General features: G+C 60.2%; 3 non-coding genes across 3 annotated transcripts; all 3 read right to left on the reverse strand.

Annotated features, from left to right (window-relative positions):
- Positions 1–1,429: 1,429 nt before the first annotated feature.
- Positions 1,430–1,615, reverse strand: LOC132247811 (U2 spliceosomal RNA). The gene has a single exon (XR_009459250.1). It is a non-coding gene; the product is annotated as a U2 spliceosomal RNA (small nuclear RNA).
- Positions 1,616–4,686: 3,071 nt separating this feature from the next.
- On the reverse strand, positions 4,687–4,872 carry LOC132247812 (U2 spliceosomal RNA). The gene has a single exon (XR_009459251.1). It is a non-coding gene; the product is annotated as a U2 spliceosomal RNA (small nuclear RNA).
- Positions 4,873–7,943: 3,071 nt separating this feature from the next.
- Positions 7,944–8,134, reverse strand: LOC132248085 (U2 spliceosomal RNA). Its single transcript, XR_009459435.1, has one exon. It is a non-coding gene; the product is annotated as a U2 spliceosomal RNA (small nuclear RNA).
- Between the last annotated feature and the right edge of the window lie 8,972 nt (positions 8,135–17,106).

The following is a 17,106-nucleotide window of genomic DNA, read 5'->3' on the forward strand; positions in this document are numbered from 1 at the left end:
GTCGGATCTCGGCGTCCGCCTTCTTGAGGGGGGTCTTGGGGACCGCCGAGCCTCTCAGGACGAACGCGACGCGGGGGATGAGGAAAGTGTTCACCGCGTCGATCTTCTGCCACGGGGCCAGCAGGGACGAGTCCAGTTTGTGCGCGTCCTGCACGATGCCGTTGATGGTTTCCTCCGGCGTCTGCCTGGCCCGGTGGCCGGTGGGCGTCCCCAGGTGGCAGTAGGCCTCCCCGTCGCGCAGGTGCCGCATCGCCTGGCCCTGGATCGTGAGGGTGGAGTCCAGGACGCGGCTCTTCTGCTTCCCGTCGACGTGCAGGGAAGCGCACTTGGCGACGTTAAAACGCAGGCCCATCCACCTGGCTGCCTCCGACGTCACGTCCAGCATCTGCCATCTGGAGGGCAATTTCACCCTCCAGATGGCCCTGGACAACGCCCGGAGGACCAGGAAGCAGTGCGCGGTGGCGTGGCTGGACATTTCCAACGCCTTCGGGTCCGTGCCCCACCGCCGGAGGGGTTCGAGGATGCCTCCTCGCCCCCGACGCCATCCAGCTGCAGCAGCTGCCCGGACGCGACGGTAAGTATCATCGCCGCCAGCGCCCTGGAGGAGACCGCCCGCAAGAGGATCGGCAGGCAACCCACCGGACGTGACTTGGCCACCTTCCTGAGCGGCTCGCTGGAGGGCGAGTTCAGCCGAGACGGCGGGGACTTTGCCTCGCTGTGGAGCCGAGCCCGCAACGCCACGCGCCGCCTCGGGAAGCGCATCGGCTGCGCCTGGACTTGGACCGAGGAGCGCCGGGAGCTGGCAGTCTCCCTGCAGCCAGCCCCGCACGCCGACCCCGTGACCGTGACGCCCCGCACGAGGACCTTCCTGGAGAGGTTCCTGAAGGACGCCGTCCGCAACAAATACGCCGGCGACCTGAGGGCCAAACCCGACCAGGGCAAGGTCTTCGACGTCACCTCGATGTTGTTGCGGCCTCTGGCTCTTCCCAGGCCTTCCAGCTTTCAGTTCTGGCTCGCATCTGACCTCTGAGACGTACCGTACCGTACCGTACCGCCTGTGTTCAGTTTGGTTCGTTTTGCTTCATAACAGTGTGACAACAACATCCACGGCTTTCTGGCATCCTAAAGCCCCCGATTTCTGCTGTGACAGAGGATTTGCGCTGTAACAGAGCTGTTTGCAGGGGGTCACCAAGCAGGCTGCCCCTGACACCCCCCTCAGCTGCACGCTGCTGACCGCGCTCTCCATCCACGTGCAGGCAGAGGGACTGCTTTCTTCCGGACAGCTAGCCACCCCGTCCTCTTGAAGGCTTCGGACAAGTAGTAGCCTGCCTGCCAGACTGCCGGGGGTCCCTGCCCAGCACCAGCCCCCCCAGATGTCTCCGAAGAAGCAACGAGATCTACTTTTTGACAGCAGCAAGTTCTCCCCGAGGGGAGGTGCACCGCTCCTGGAGGCACTGCAATACCAGGCCGATGCGTGGAGTGGATGGAGCAAGCTCCGAGTCCATCTCCCAGTTCCAAAAATCCATTTAATATAAAGTCCTCACATCGAGGACATATCAGATATTAAACTGATAAGAACAGATTGACTTTTATCAGTAAATGGTAAGGATGGTAAATCCAAAAAAGATGACAAAGCCGATAGGGAAATACAGAACGCCCGGGCGAGGGACTAACAATAAAAGGATGGGGGTGAGGTTGGGAACGCACCTAGGTTACATGCGATACAAAGTTAGCCAACTAAGCCCGGGGGTAAGGGGAGAGGGGAGTGGGGAGGGGGAGGGAGGGGGGGGTTTCGCGACGCTGAGAGAGAAAGAGGATAGAAACACACATACCCGTGACAATGGTCCGCGACGGTGGGAGAAGTGGTCCGAAGATGAAGCGTCTCAGTCTAGATACAGTCTATCGCGGGGGTCCTCTTCGGGTGGCGCTGGGTCGTCGTCCGTCGTTGATGAGTCCTCTTGAAGCGAAGGTCCGTCTGTTGCGGAGGGGGGCGGTTCAGGCGGTCCCCTCCGGGTCCGGTCCGGCGGCTGTTCTCCTGCTGGGGTCCGTGTACTGGCGGTGGCCCGTGATGTGTTCCACGTAGATGTCGCGGGACCACCGGATGGTGTCGGACACCATGAGGCAGCGCATCAGCTTGGCGTAGCGGCGGGAGACGCGGCAGGCGCGCAGGACGCTCTCGTTACTGGGGTCCCAGGCTCCGAGCGTCCCCACGATGAGCGCGTCGACCGTCACGTCGTAGCCGCGGCCCCTCAAGGTGTCGGCCAGCGGGGCGTACTTCTCCCGCTTGCGAGCCCGGGCGTCGGCGAAGGCTTGGCGCCGGTTCTCGAACGGGATGGTGACGTCCACGATGGTGATCTTCTTGGCCTCCTCGTCGGTGATCACGATGTCGGGGCGCATCTGGCTCTCGCAGCCCGGGACGGTGCGGTTGACGGAGACCTGCCCCGCGGCGGCCGGGATGGCCCTCACCAGCCGGTCCTGGACGGCGTTGTGGCGGAGCTGCCAGGCCCTGGCGTGCGGCTTGCAGCTGCACAGCACGTGGGGGAGGGTCTCGGCCGCGTAGCCGCACCGTCGGCACCTCTTGTCCCGGTGGCCGAAGCGGACGGCCCCGTTGAGAGGCAGGCAGTTGAGGCGGGCGCGGTGGAGGAAGCGCCAGTCCGCGAAGCGCGTGAAGCTCCCGCTGGGCATGAAGTGGTTGCTGGCGTCCCACTTCGAGGTGACGTCGAAGACCTTGCCCTGGTCGGGTTTGGCCCTCAGGTCGCCGGCGTATTTGTTGCGGACGGCGTCCTTCAGGAACCTCTCCAGGAAGGTCCTCGTGCGGGGCGTCACGGTCACGGAGTCGGCGTGCGGGGCTGGCTGCAGGGAGACTGCCAGCTCCCGGCGCTCCTCGGTCCAAGTCCAGGCGCAGCCGATGCGCTTCCCGAGGCGGCGCGTGGCGTTGCGGGCTCGGCTCCACAGCGAGGCAAAGTCCCCGCCGTCTCGGCTGAACTCGCCCTCCAGCGAGCCGCTCAGGAAGGTGGCCAAGTCACGTCCGGTGGGTTGCCTGCCGATCCTCTTGCGGGCGGTCTCCTCCAGGGCGCTGGCGGCGATGATACTTACCGTCGCGTCCGGGCAGGTCAGGAGGCGGAAGGCGTGGGTGACCACGGCGATGTCGCCGAGGTCTCCCATGCGGGGCACGTTGGCACCCCCCTGCCGGTAGGGGATGTGCAGGACCTCGTTGCTGGCCCGCAGCGGCAGGTGCAGCCACTTCTTGAGCAGCCGTCGGATCTCGGCGTCCGCCTTCTTGAGGGGGGTCTTGGGGACCGCCGAGCCTCTCAGGACGAACGCGACGCGGGGGATGAGGAAAGTGTTCACCGCGTCGATCTTCTGCCACGGGGCCAGCAGGGACGAGTCCAGTTTGTGCGCGTCCTGCACGATGCCGTTGATGGTTTCCTCCGGCGTCTGCCTGGCCCGGTGGCCGGTGGGCGTCCCCAGGTGGCAGTAGGCCTCCCCGTCGCGCAGGTGCCGCATCGCCTGGCCCTGGATCGTGAGGGTGGAGTCCAGGACGCGGCTCTTCTGCTTCCCGTCGACGTGCAGGGAAGCGCACTTGGCGACGTTAAAACGCAGGCCCATCCACCTGGCTGCCTCCGACGTCACGTCCAGCATCTGCCATCTGGAGGGCAATTTCACCCTCCAGATGGCCCTGGACAACGCCCGGAGGACCAGGAAGCAGTGCGCGGTGGCGTGGCTGGACATTTCCAACGCCTTCGGGTCCGTGCCCCACCGCCGGAGGGGTTCGAGGATGCCTCCTCGCCCCCGACGCCATCCAGCTGCAGCAGCTGCCCGGACGCGACGGTAAGTATCATCGCCGCCAGCGCCCTGGAGGAGACCGCCCGCAAGAGGATCGGCAGGCAACCCACCGGACGTGACTTGGCCACCTTCCTGAGCGGCTCGCTGGAGGGCGAGTTCAGCCGAGACGGCGGGGACTTTGCCTCGCTGTGGAGCCGAGCCCGCAACGCCACGCGCCGCCTCGGGAAGCGCATCGGCTGCGCCTGGACTTGGACCGAGGAGCGCCGGGAGCTGGCAGTCTCCCTGCAGCCAGCCCCGCACGCCGACCCCGTGACCGTGACGCCCCGCACGAGGACCTTCCTGGAGAGGTTCCTGAAGGACGCCGTCCGCAACAAATACGCCGGCGACCTGAGGGCCAAACCCGACCAGGGCAAGGTCTTCGACGTCACCTCGATGTTGTTGCGGCCTCTGGCTCTTCCCAGGCCTTCCAGCTTTCAGTTCTGGCTCGCATCTGACCTCTGAGACGTACCGTACCGTACCGTACCGCCTGTGTTCAGTTTGGTTCGTTTTGCTTCATAACAGTGTGACAACAACATCCACGGCTTTCTGGCATCCTAAAGCCCCCGATTTCTGCTGTGACAGAGGATTTGCGCTGTAACAGAGCTGTTTGCAGGGGGTCACCAAGCAGGCTGCCCCTGACACCCCCCTCAGCTGCACGCTGCTGACCGCGCTCTCCATCCACGTGCAGGCAGAGGGACTGCTTTCTTCCGGACAGCTAGCCACCCCGTCCTCTTGAAGGCTTCGGACAAGTAGTAGCCTGCCTGCCAGACTGCCGGGGGTCCCTGCCCAGCACCAGCCCCCCCAGATGTCTCCGAAGAAGCAACGAGATCTACTTTTTGACAGCAGCAAGTTCTCCCCGAGGGGAGGTGCACCGCTCCTGGAGGCACTGCAATACCAGGCCGATGCGTGGAGTGGATGGAGCAAGCTCCGAGTCCATCTCCCAGTTCCAAAAATCCATTTAATATAAAGTCCTCACATCGAGGACATATCAGATATTAAACTGATAAGAACAGATTGACTTTTATCAGTAAATGGTAAGGATGGTAAATCCAAAAAAGATGACAAAGCCGATAGGGAAATACAGAACGCCCGGGCGAGGGACTAACAATAAAAGGATGGGGGTGAGGTTGGGAACGCACCTAGGTTACATGCGATACAAAGTTAGCCAACTAAGCCCGGGGGTAAGGGGAGAGGGGAGTGGGGAGGGGGAGGGAGGGGGGGGTTTCGCGACGCTGAGAGAGAAAGAGGATAGAAACACACATACCCGTGACAATGGTCCGCGACGGTGGGAGAAGTGGTCCGAAGATGAAGCGTCTCAGTCTAGATACAGTCTATCGCGGGGGTCCTCTTCGGGTGGCGCTGGGTCGTCGTCCGTCGTTGATGAGTCCTCTTGAAGCGAAGGTCCGTCTGTTGCGGAGGGGGGCGGTTCAGGCGGTCCCCTCCGGGTCCGGTCCGGCGGCTGTTCTCCTGCTGGGGTCCGTGTACTGGCGGTGGCCCGTGATGTGTTCCACGTAGATGTCGCGGGACCACCGGATGGTGTCGGACACCATGAGGCAGCGCATCAGCTTGGCGTAGCGGCGGGAGACGCGGCAGGCGCGCAGGACGCTCTCGTTACTGGGGTCCCAGGCTCCGAGCGTCCCCACGATGAGCGCGTCGACCGTCACGTCGTAGCCGCGGCCCCTCAAGGTGTCGGCCAGCGGGGCGTACTTCTCCCGCTTGCGAGCCCGGGCGTCGGCGAAGGCTTGGCGCCGGTTCTCGAACGGGATGGTGACGTCCACGATGGTGATCTTCTTGGCCTCCTCGTCGGTGATCACGATGTCGGGGCGCATCTGGCTCTCGCAGCCCGGGACGGTGCGGTTGACGGAGACCTGCCCCGCGGCGGCCGGGATGGCCCTCACCAGCCGGTCCTGGACGGCGTTGTGGCGGAGCTGCCAGGCCCTGGCGTGCGGCTTGCAGCTGCACAGCACGTGGGGGAGGGTCTCGGCCGCGTAGCCGCACCGTCGGCACCTCTTGTCCCGGTGGCCGAAGCGGACGGCCCCGTTGAGAGGCAGGCAGTTGAGGCGGGCGCGGTGGAGGAAGCGCCAGTCCGCGAAGCGCGTGAAGCTCCCGCTGGGCATGAAGTGGTTGCTGGCGTCCCACTTCGAGGTGACGTCGAAGACCTTGCCCTGGTCGGGTTTGGCCCTCAGGTCGCCGGCGTATTTGTTGCGGACGGCGTCCTTCAGGAACCTCTCCAGGAAGGTCCTCGTGCGGGGCGTCACGGTCACGGAGTCGGCGTGCGGGGCTGGCTGCAGGGAGACTGCCAGCTCCCGGCGCTCCTCGGTCCAAGTCCAGGCGCAGCCGATGCGCTTCCCGAGGCGGCGCGTGGCGTTGCGGGCTCGGCTCCACAGCGAGGCAAAGTCCCCGCCGTCTCGGCTGAACTCGCCCTCCAGCGAGCCGCTCAGGAAGGTGGCCAAGTCACGTCCGGTGGGTTGCCTGCCGATCCTCTTGCGGGCGGTCTCCTCCAGGGCGCTGGCGGCGATGATACTTACCGTCGCGTCCGGGCAGGTCAGGAGGCGGAAGGCGTGGGTGACCACGGCGATGTCGCCGAGGTCTCCCATGCGGGGCACGTTGGCACCCCCCTGCCGGTAGGGGATGTGCAGGACCTCGTTGCTGGCCCGCAGCGGCAGGTGCAGCCACTTCTTGAGCAGCCGTCGGATCTCGGCGTCCGCCTTCTTGAGGGGGGTCTTGGGGACCGCCGAGCCTCTCAGGACGAACGCGACGCGGGGGATGAGGAAAGTGTTCACCGCGTCGATCTTCTGCCACGGGGCCAGCAGGGACGAGTCCAGTTTGTGCGCGTCCTGCACGATGCCGTTGATGGTTTCCTCCGGCGTCTGCCTGGCCCGGTGGCCGGTGGGCGTCCCCAGGTGGCAGTAGGCCTCCCCGTCGCGCAGGTGCCGCATCGCCTGGCCCTGGATCGTGAGGGTGGAGTCCAGGACGCGGCTCTTCTGCTTCCCGTCGACGTGCAGGGAAGCGCACTTGGCGACGTTAAAACGCAGGCCCATCCACCTGGCTGCCTCCGACGTCACGTCCAGCATCTGCCATCTGGAGGGCAATTTCACCCTCCAGATGGCCCTGGACAACGCCCGGAGGACCAGGAAGCAGTGCGCGGTGGCGTGGCTGGACATTTCCAACGCCTTCGGGTCCGTGCCCCACCGCCGGAGGGGTTCGAGGATGCCTCCTCGCCCCCGACGCCATCCAGCTGCAGCAGCTGCCCGGACGCGACGGTAAGTATCATCGCCGCCAGCGCCCTGGAGGAGACCGCCCGCAAGAGGATCGGCAGGCAACCCACCGGACGTGACTTGGCCACCTTCCTGAGCGGCTCGCTGGAGGGCGAGTTCAGCCGAGACGGCGGGGACTTTGCCTCGCTGTGGAGCCGAGCCCGCAACGCCACGCGCCGCCTCGGGAAGCGCATCGGCTGCGCCTGGACTTGGACCGAGGAGCGCCGGGAGCTGGCAGTCTCCCTGCAGCCAGCCCCGCACGCCGACCCCGTGACCGTGACGCCCCGCACGAGGACCTTCCTGGAGAGGTTCCTGAAGGACGCCGTCCGCAACAAATACGCCGGCGACCTGAGGGCCAAACCCGACCAGGGCAAGGTCTTCGACGTCACCTCGATGTTGTTGCGGCCTCTGGCTCTTCCCAGGCCTTCCAGCTTTCAGTTCTGGCTCGCATCTGACCTCTGAGACGTACCGTACCGTACCGTACCGCCTGTGTTCAGTTTGGTTCGTTTTGCTTCATAACAGTGTGACAACAACATCCACGGCTTTCTGGCATCCTAAAGCCCCCGATTTCTGCTGTGACAGAGGATTTGCGCTGTAACAGAGCTGTTTGCAGGGGGTCACCAAGCAGGCTGCCCCTGACACCCCCCTCAGCTGCACGCTGCTGACCGCGCTCTCCATCCACGTGCAGGCAGAGGGACTGCTTTCTTCCGGACAGCTAGCCACCCCGTCCTCTTGAAGGCTTCGGACAAGTAGTAGCCTGCCTGCCAGACTGCCGGGGGTCCCTGCCCAGCACCAGCCCCCCCAGATGTCTCCGAAGAAGCAACGAGATCTACTTTTTGACAGCAGCAAGTTCTCCCCGAGGGGAGGTGCACCGCTCCTGGAGGCACTGCAATACCAGGCCGATGCGTGGAGTGGATGGAGCAAGCTCCGAGTCCATCTCCCAGTTCCAAAAATCCATTTAATATAAAGTCCTCACATCGAGGACATATCAGATATTAAACTGATAAGAACAGATACTACACTTGATCTTAGCCAAAAGGCCGAGAAGCGATACTGTGAGCCCCTCGGAAACCTCGGGGCCCCCATGGGCAGCCCTCCCAAACACACCGCAAGCTGCCACAGAGGCCCCTCCGCTCACAGTCATCGCCTGCAGCTTCTGGCGCCACAAACCCACACGGAAAAGTCCTTCCGCAATATCTCGTGCCCAACAGGTCTGAAGCACCCCCCCCACCCTCCCCCACGTAGCCCAAAGGTCCCCCCATTCATGCCCTCTCAACACTGCCCTGCCTCTCGCCTCCTCCTCGCTGGCCATGAGAGGAGAGATGATTTGCTCAAAGCCCGAGCGAGCACGATGACGACACCATCTCGCGGGGCGTTCCTCCAGCTCTGCTCTCGCCGCCAGCAGCAGCAGCAGCACCAAGCCCCTGAGCAGACAGGGGTACACTGGGAGCCCTTGTCAAAGGGGCAGGGATCAAAAGGGCAGCTGCTGATCCGAGGGAGAACGGGCTCTAATCCCTGAGGGGCAATGCGCTTCACTGGTCGGTGCCACCGTGCTTAGTGGCAGAGTGGGAATGTACTTCAGTTGTGCTTGAACACTGTTAATCACTGAGTGTGAGCCCACCCGGTTGTATTTGAACAGGAACACCCTTAATTGTTGCCTGTGAGAGTGTGATTGTGCTTCAGTTGTGCTTGAACACCCGTTAATCACTGAGTGTGAGCCCACCCACCGGTATTTGAACGGGAACACCCTTAATTGTTGCCTGTGAGACCGTGATTGTGCTTCAGTTGCGCTTGAACACCCGTTAATCACTGTGTGAGCCCACCCACCCGTATAATGGGAACACTCTTAATTGTTGCCTGTGAGAGTGTGAGTGTCTGCACTTGTGCTTGAACACCCGTTAATCACTGAGTGTGAGCCCACCCACCGGTATAATGGGAACACCCTCAATTGTTGCCTGTGAGAGTGTGAGTGTCTGCAGTTGTGCTTGAACACCCGTTAATCACTGTGTGAGCCCACCCACCCGTATAATGGGAACACTCTTAATTGTTGCCTGCGAGAGTGTGAGTGTCTGCAGTTGTGCTTGAACACCCGTTAATCACTGAGTGCGAACCCACCCACCGGTAGTGGAAGAGGAACACCCTTAATTGTTGCCTGTGAGAGTGTGAGTGTCTGCAGTTGTGCTTGAACACCCGTTAATCACTGAGTGCGAACCCACCCACCGGTAGTGGAACAGGAACACCCTTAATTGTTGCCTGTGAGAGTGTGAGTGTCTGCAGTTGTGCTTGAACACCTGTTAATCACTGAGCGCAAACCCACCCACAGGTAGTGGAACAGGAACACCCTTAATTGTTGCCTGTGAGACTGTGATTGTGCTTCAGTTGTGATTGAACACCCATTAATCACTGAGCGCGAACCCACCCACCGGTAGTGGAACAGGAACACCCTTAATTGTTGCCTGTGAGAGTGTGAGTGTCTGCAGTTGTGCTCGAACACCTGTTAATCACTGAGCGCGAACCCACCCACCGGTAGTGGAACAGGAACACCCTTAATTGTTGCCTGTGAGACTGTGATTGTGCTTCAGTTGTGATTGAACACCCTTTAATCACTGAGCGCGAACCCACCCACCGGTAGTGGAACAGGAACACCCTTAATTGTTGCCTGTGAGAGTGTGAGTGTCTGCAGTTGTGCTCGAACACCTGTTAATCACTGAGCGCGAACCCACCCACCGGTAGTGGAACAGGAACACCCTTAATTGTTGCCTGTGAAGGAGCTGCGGACGACTGAAACAGAGCAAAACCTTCCTTTCCAGTTTCGGCTGCAGCGCCTCTCCTTTGCTTCGTCTTCGTTGTTCTCAGCTAGCTCACAGCTAACAACTAGAACAGGGTTGCACGTGATTGCGCTTCACTGTTTCTGTGCACACACGTAATTGTGTCTCAGTGGACATCGCTGTTGCGTGAAAATGCACTTAATCGCACAAAGTGGACGCTGAATGAACACGCTTAACGGCTGTGCAGGCACGAGCCGAGAACGACTTGAAGGTGGCAGCTCCTTTCCAGTTTGGGGCGCGGAGCCTCTGCTTTGCCTCATTTGAGGCGTTCTCAGCGTGCTCGCACCCCGCCGTCCCAACGGAGCTGCTGCTCCCCTTTGGAAAAGGCCCCTTTCCTCTCGGCTGTCACGAGCAGCCTCTGGGCCCAGCAACCTGGGGAGAAATCCCTCTCGCAACACCGCCCTCGGCACTGGCGTCTCCCTCGCTCGTGTATCCCAAAGATTCCTGCCCCCTCAACGCTGCCCTGCCTCTCGCCTCCTGGCTGGCTGCGTGAGGAGAGGAGACGAGACTGAGACAGAGACACGCAGGATCTGCATGAAGGCAGTGCAACGCCCCAACGTGATGACGACATCCTGACTTGAACCCTCCCCTGGCGAGGGGACTGTGCCTCTGGCCGCCCGCCCTCTCCTCTGCCCGGCCCTACTTCCTCCAGGAGCACGCGCGACACGAGCAGGGGACCGACCCCACACAGGGACCCTGCGCTTACTGGAAGGCGGTGTCAACACAGTGCGCGTTAAATACACAGCTGGAACTGACAGTCAGAAGTCTTCAACGGGACGGGAGGCTGTCAGTCTCCCTGTATGCTGCAAATACCGCGGCACTGCCAGGACGGTAAGCGGGGCCCGTGAAATGCCCAGCGCTGTCAGCGATAACACCAGTTCAGAAACTGACTTTTGGGGGCCTCGAAGGTTCGCGGAACTCATCAGTTCAGGACCTGCCAGCAAACGTCACAACCACAGCAACAAAAATAACAACAGTTCGTAGATTCATAGATGTTAGGGTCGCAAGGGACCTCAATAGATCATCAAGTCCGACCCCCTGCCTAGGCAGGAAAGAGTGCTGGGTCTAGATGACCCCAGCTAGATGCCTATCCAACCTCCTCTTGAAGACCCCCAGGGTAGGGGAGAGCACCACCTCCCTTGGGAGCCCGTTCCAGACCTTGGCCACTCGAACTGTGAAGAAGTTCTTCCTCAGTTAGACGCGGGAGCGGCGAGAGACGCGCGGGTGAAAGCTCGCTGCGCCCCCGCTCCCCCGAAGCCCCCCAGAAACCCTCCAGCAGCCGCGGAGCCCCCCCGCTGACCCCCAGCGCAGCCGGGATAAGCGGGGCCCGTGGAGAGAAGGGGCTAACCCCTTAGTGTGTGTGTGGGAGGCAGCGGCTGAGTGGAGCCGGGCCGGGTCAAGCCCCGCCCAGGCCCCTACTTCGCCCAGCCCCCCAGGGAGCCACGCGACCGGAGCCGCACGAACAGGCTGCACAAACAGGCGCGCTTCTCTGCCGGCGCGTGAGTTAGCGCGGAGTTCGCGCGGAAGGGCGCACGGGAGGGCGCCAGACCCTGCCTGCGCACCCCCCAGGGTAGACAGTCCCAGTCGTAGCCAGCCTACCAGAGGCATGACACGGATGGGCACGCGCCGCACCCCGAGGGTCCCCTCGGGCTCCGCGGCCCCCCCCCCCGGCACCTCAGAGACGGCCACCCAGACGGAGCCCCTGGTCCCGGGCTCCACGCAGACGGAGCCCCTGGCTCTCGGCTGCGGGGGCTGCCTGTCCCTTTTTCAGGCTCTGGGGCCTGGGAGCATGGCGACCTTCCCTTGCGGGGTCTGCTCCATTTTGGGGTCTCTGGCGCGCCAGCTGGAGGAGCTCCAGGCCACAGTCCACAGACTGCGTGCCATCAGGGACTGCGAGCAGGAGATAGACTCCTACTGCCAGGCCCTTCTCCCCCGGGAGGCAGGGGGTAGATCACAGTCTCCCTCCAGGCCAGAGGAGGACTCTGGGACCTCCTGCTGTGTCCAGCCAGGGGCATGGACCAAGGTGGTCAAGGGCCCTAAGGCCCGCCGCACCAAGGCCCCTCCCTCACCAGAACTGAGCAACAGGTACGCACCTCTTGCTGCCCCGGCAGAGCCTGCCGAGTTGCCGGCCCCCACAGGCAACACGGGCCCAACTGCAGCTCCCGCCCCTGCTCTCCCCAAGACAAAACGTAAGGTGTTTGTTGTGGGAGACTCCCTCCTGAGGGGGACGGAGGGGCCAATCTGCCACCCCAACCCCTTAGCCCGGCAAGTCTGCTGCTTCCCAGGGGCCCGCATCCGGGACATTGCGGAGAGGATCCCAAAGCTCCTCAAACCCACAGACCACTATCCCATGCTCCTTATTCATGTGGGCACCAATGACACGGCTCGGAGCGCTCCCAGCCAGGTCATGAGGCGCTACAGGGATTTGGGAGCGGGGCTAAAGGGTCTGGGGGCACAGGTGGTGTTCTCGTCGATCCTCCCAGTCTCAGGCTATGGGCTGAGGAGGGACAGGAGGATCTATGTGGTCAACCAAAGACTGCGGCGCTGGTGTCGTCAGGAAGGCTTTGGCTTTCATGACCACAGCCCGCTCTTTGGCGAGAGAGGCAGCGAGCTGCTGGGAAGAGATGGTCTCCACCTCTCTCCCCTAGGGAGGAGGCTCTTCTCAGCCAGACTGGCTGACCTGCTCCACCGGGCTTTAAACTAAGCCCGCTGGGGGACGGGGGGACTACCGTCACTGCTGGCCCGCTGAGCAATCCTTGCAAAGCCAGCGGATCACGGCACTCAAGGGAGCCCACCCCTGCCCCAGCCCTGGTAAAATCTGTGGGCAAGGAAGGAGCCCCCCAGGGGGCACTTGCCTGCCTGTACACTAATGCCAGGAGCTTGGGGAATAAGCAGGAGGAGCTCATCCTCCTGCTCAGTGCACACAATTACGATGTCATAGGGATCACGGAGACCTGGTGGGACTCCACCCATGACTGGACCACGGGGATAGATGGCTATACCCTGTACAGGAGGGATCGTGTAGAGAAAAGGGGCGGGGGTGTAGCTCTCTATGTTAAGGAAAGCTACGCGTCCCTGCAAGCCGATATTGGCGACCAGGGTGGACGGCTGGAGACCCTCTGGGTTAAAATCCGTGGGGAACACGGCACAGGGGACACAATGGTGGGAGTCTATTACAGACCTCCCACCCAAAGTCCTGAGCTTGACCAGGAGTTTGCCCAGGAACTGGCTGAGGCAGCTTGCTCCAGGACCATGGTTGTCATGGGTGACTTCAACTACCCGGACATCTCGTGGGAGGATCGCTCAGCAAAATCTGAGCGGTCGCAGAGCTTCCTCTCGTGCGTGGATGACCTCTACCTGATTCAAGAAGTCTATGGGCCAACGAGAGGCAAAGCGCTGCTCGACCTGGTGCTGGCTACTGGGGAGGACCTAGTCGGCGACCTAGTGATCGATGGGAAGCTGGGTGACAGCGACCACGAGCTGATCACCTTCACCATCCGTCGAAAAGCTGGCAAGTCAGTCAGCAACACGGAAGTCCTTGACTTCAGGAAAGCCGACTTTGACAAGCTCAGGAGGCTTGTCAGTGAGGCCCTAAGGGACTGTGACCACAGGGACAGGGGAGTTCAAGAAGAGTGGCTGCTCCTCAAGGGAGCGATCCTCAATGCACAAACTAAGTCTATTCCATCTCGGAGGAAAGGCAGCAAGAGGGCACAGCAGCCCCCCTGGCTCTCCAGGGACCTAGCAGACCTCCTGAGGCTAAAAAGAAAGGCCTACAAAGGATGGAGCATGGGAGTCACCTCCAAGGAGGATTATTCTGCACTGGTCTGGTCCTGTAGGGAGCAGACCAGGAAAGCCAAGGCCGCAACTGAACTCCAGCTAGCTTTGAGCATCAAGGACAATAAAAAGTCCTTTTTCAGATATGTGGGGAGCCGGAGGAAAAGCAGGGGCAACGTTGGACCCCTGCTGAACCAGATGGGGCAACTGACAACTGACGCCCAGGAAAAAGCCAACCTATTAAATAGGTACTTTGCGTCGGTCTTTCATCAGCCCCATGGGACGCCCATGCCCGCTACTGGGCCGGGAAGTCCGGGTGAGGGTGATCCCCTGCCCTCCATTAATGCTGACTTCGTGAAGGAACATCTTGAGAAGCTGGATACCTTCAAGTCAGCCGGCCCTGACAATCTTCACCCCAGGGTACTCAAGGAGCTGGCGAGCATCATAGCCCAGCCTCTAGCGCGGATCTTTGAAAACTCTTGGCGCTCTGGTGTAGTGCCCGAAGACTGGAAGAAGGCCAACGTGGTGCCTATCTTCAAGAAAGGGAGGAAAGTGGATCCGGCTAACTATAGGCCCATCAGCCTGACTTCTATCCCGGGGAAGATCTTAGAAAAGTTTATTAAGGAGGCCATCCTTAATGGACTGGCCGACGCCAACATCTTAAGGGATAGCCAGCACGGGTTTGTTGCGGGTAGGTCTTGCTTGACCAATCTCATTTCCTTCTACGACCAGGTGACCTATCACCTGGACAAGGGAGATGAGATTGATGTCATATATCTTGACTTCAAAAAAGCCTTCGATCTGGTGTCCCATGATCGTCTCTTGGAGAAACTGGCCAATTGTCGCCTTGGGTCCTCCACGATCCACTGGCTGGAAAATTGGCTCCGGGGTCGGACCCAGAGGGTAGTAATTGATGGAAGTCCCTCATCGTGGTGTCCTGTGACCAGTGGGGTCCCCCAGGGCTCTGTCCTTGGACCCATACTGTTCAACATCTTCATTAATGATGTGGACACTGGAGTCAGAAGCGGACTGGCCAAGTTCGCAGATGACACCAAACTTTGGGGCAAAGCATCCACACCAGAAGACAGGCGGATGATCCAGGCTGACCTGGACAGGCTCAGCAAGTGGGCGGATGAGAATCTGATGGTGTTCAACGCCGATACATGCAAGGTTCTCCACCTTGGGGAAAAAAAACCCGCAGCATCCTTATAGGCTCGGCAGTGCTATGTTGGTTAGCACTATGGAAGAAAGAGACTTGGGGGTCATCATTGACCACAAGGTGAACATGAGCCTGCAGTGCGATGCTGCGGCTAGTAAAGCGACCAAAACGCTGGCTTGCATCCATAGATGCTTCTCAAGCAAATCCCGGGACGTCATTCTCCCCCTGTACTCGGCCTTAGTGAGGCCGCAGCTGGAGTACTGCGTCCAGTTTTGGGCTCCACAATTCAAAAAGGATGTGGAGAAGCTTGAGAGAGTCCAGAGAAGAGCCACGCGCATGATCAGAGGTCAGGGAAGCAGACCCTACGATGACAGGCTGAGAGCCCTGGGGCTCTTTAGCCTGGAAAAGCGCAGGCTCAGGGGTGATCTGATGGCCACCTACAAGTTTATCAGGGGCGACCACCAGTATCTGGGGGAACGTTTGTTCACCAGAGCGCCCCAAGGGATGATGAGGTCGAACGGTCACAAACTACTACAAGATCGTTTCAGGCTGGACATAAGGAAGAATTTCTTTACTGTCCGAGCCCCCAAGGTCTGGAACAGCCTGCCGCCGGAGGTTGTTCAAGCGCCTACATTGAACACCTTCAAGATGAAACTGGATGCTTATCTTGCTGGGATCCTATGACCCCAGCTGACGTCCTGCCCTTTCGGCGGGGGGCTGGACTCGATGATCTTCCGAGGTCCCTTCGAGCCCTAATGTCTGTGAAATCTATGAAATCTATAATGTCCAATCTAAATCTGCTCTCTGATAGCTTGCGGCCATTATTTCTTGTAACCCCCGGGGGCGCCTTGGTGAGTAAAGCCTCGCCAATTCCCTTCTGTGCCCCCATGATGACCTTATAGGCAGCCGCAAGGTCGCCTCTCAACCTTCTCTTGCAGAGACTGAAAAGGTCCAGGTTCTCTAGTCTCCCCTCGTAGGGCTTGGCCTGCAAGCCCTTAACCATACGAGTGGCCCTTCTCTGGACTCTCTCCAGGTTATCCGCATCCCTCTTGAAGTGCGGCGCCCAAAACTGCACGCAGTACTCCAACTGCGGTCTGACCAGCGCCCGATAGAGGGGATGTATCACCTCCTTGGGTCTGCTCATCATGCATCTGCTGATGCATGATAAAGTGCTGTTAGCTTTTCTGATGGCTTCGTCACACTGCCGGCTCACGTTCATCTTGGAGTCCACCAGGACTCCGAGATCCCTTTCTGCTTCCGTGCCACCCAGCAGGTCATTCCCTAGGCTGTAGGTGTGCTGGACATGTTTCCTCCCTAGGTGCAGCACTTTACATTTCTCCTTGTTGAACTGTATTCTGTTGTTTTCTGCCCGTTTGTCCAACCTGTCCAGGTCTGCTTGTAGCTGTTCCCTGCCCTCCGGCGTGTCCACTTCTCCCCACAGCTTTGTGTCATCCGCAAACTTGGACAGAGTACACTTCACTCCCTCGTCCAAGTCGCTGATGAAGAGGTTAAAGAGTATCGGTCCTAGGACCGAGCCCTGCGGGACCCCACTGCCCACACCCTTCCAGGTCGATACCGACCCATCCGCTACGACTCTCTGGGTGCGACCCTCTAGCCAGTTCGCCACCCACCGGACCGTGCAGCCATCCAAGTCACAGCCTCTTAACTTGTTCACCAGTATGGGGTGGGATACCGTATCGAAGGCCTTCCTGAAATCTAAGTAAACAACGTCAACCCCTCCTCCTGCGTCCAGGTGTTTTGTAACCTGGTCATAAAAAGAGACTAGATTGGTCAGGCACGATCTGCCTGCTACGAACCCGTGCTGGTTTCCCCTCGGCAGAATTTTTCCTGCCGGGCTCTCGCAAATGTGAGCCTTGATAATTTTTTCAAAGACTTTGCTGAGGATGGAGGTGAGACTGACTGGCCTATAGTTGCCAGTATAGTATTGCGGGGCTGGTAATATTAATACTGTGTGACGTCAAAGCAAACACCTTGTTATACGTTCAAAAAAGTCGCACGTTCCTGTATCCTACAGAGAAGCGCTGACCCACCCTCTTATCTGCTGAGCACAAATCGTGACAGAAAAATCTGGTCTCCCCAAAAGTCAAGGCCCAATTCAGAAATAGGGAAAAAACCAAAAAAGCTACAAAAAGTCTGTGGTATAAATAAAAGTATGAGGTCTACGGAGATGAGGTGTAAGAGGTGCTTCTGAACAACTGGACAGCCCTGCTGGAAAACGCGATACGTTTCTGAAAATCTTTTA

The sequence above is a fragment of the Alligator mississippiensis genome, chromosome 1 (genome assembly GCF_030867095.1).
Source record: "Alligator mississippiensis isolate rAllMis1 chromosome 1, rAllMis1, whole genome shotgun sequence".
In the NCBI taxonomy this organism is placed as follows: Eukaryota; Metazoa; Chordata; order Crocodylia; family Alligatoridae; genus Alligator; species Alligator mississippiensis.